A 557-nucleotide genomic window follows, 5' to 3' on the forward strand; every position below is an offset into this window, starting at 1 on the left:
ATTCATAACAATAGTTATTGTTATATTCTTCTATTATATCAGACTCCCAAGAATATTAAAATTGCCTTATTCAATATCTTTTTATTTGAACTGTTGTTGTTTGTCTTCGTATATTTCCTTCTCTTTCTGTCTAAACTCGTTTTCTTGCTAAACTCTTGAGAAATTCTGCCAAATTATGATTGGAATTTTTTTTCTGATTCAGCAGCGAGGTCAATATCATCCGCAATCCACAAATTGGGACCTGCAACATTCCTGTTTTTAATTTGCATCGTGTGGTTGACTCTTCTCTAGTGGTTTAGAACAGATTTTAGAACTTCCATCTGGTGCCTGGATAGAGCTATATCATTTGTTGTAGGCTGTAGGGATAGTTAAAACATGACCATTAGAGTATTTTATCACAATCTAGGTTTATAAAGATATTAAATGCATCTCATCTCTGGTGTGTATGCAGTATAAAGTAGCATAGATGATATGATGTGAATCAGTTGACAATATCAATGCACTGTGATTGATACCCCGTCAAGATTCTGCCACTCCTAGTGCACTGATTACAGTAA

The sequence above is a fragment of the Penaeus monodon genome, chromosome 23, assembly GCF_015228065.2.
Source record: "Penaeus monodon isolate SGIC_2016 chromosome 23, NSTDA_Pmon_1, whole genome shotgun sequence".
NCBI classification, from domain to species: Eukaryota; Metazoa; Arthropoda; class Malacostraca; order Decapoda; family Penaeidae; genus Penaeus; species Penaeus monodon.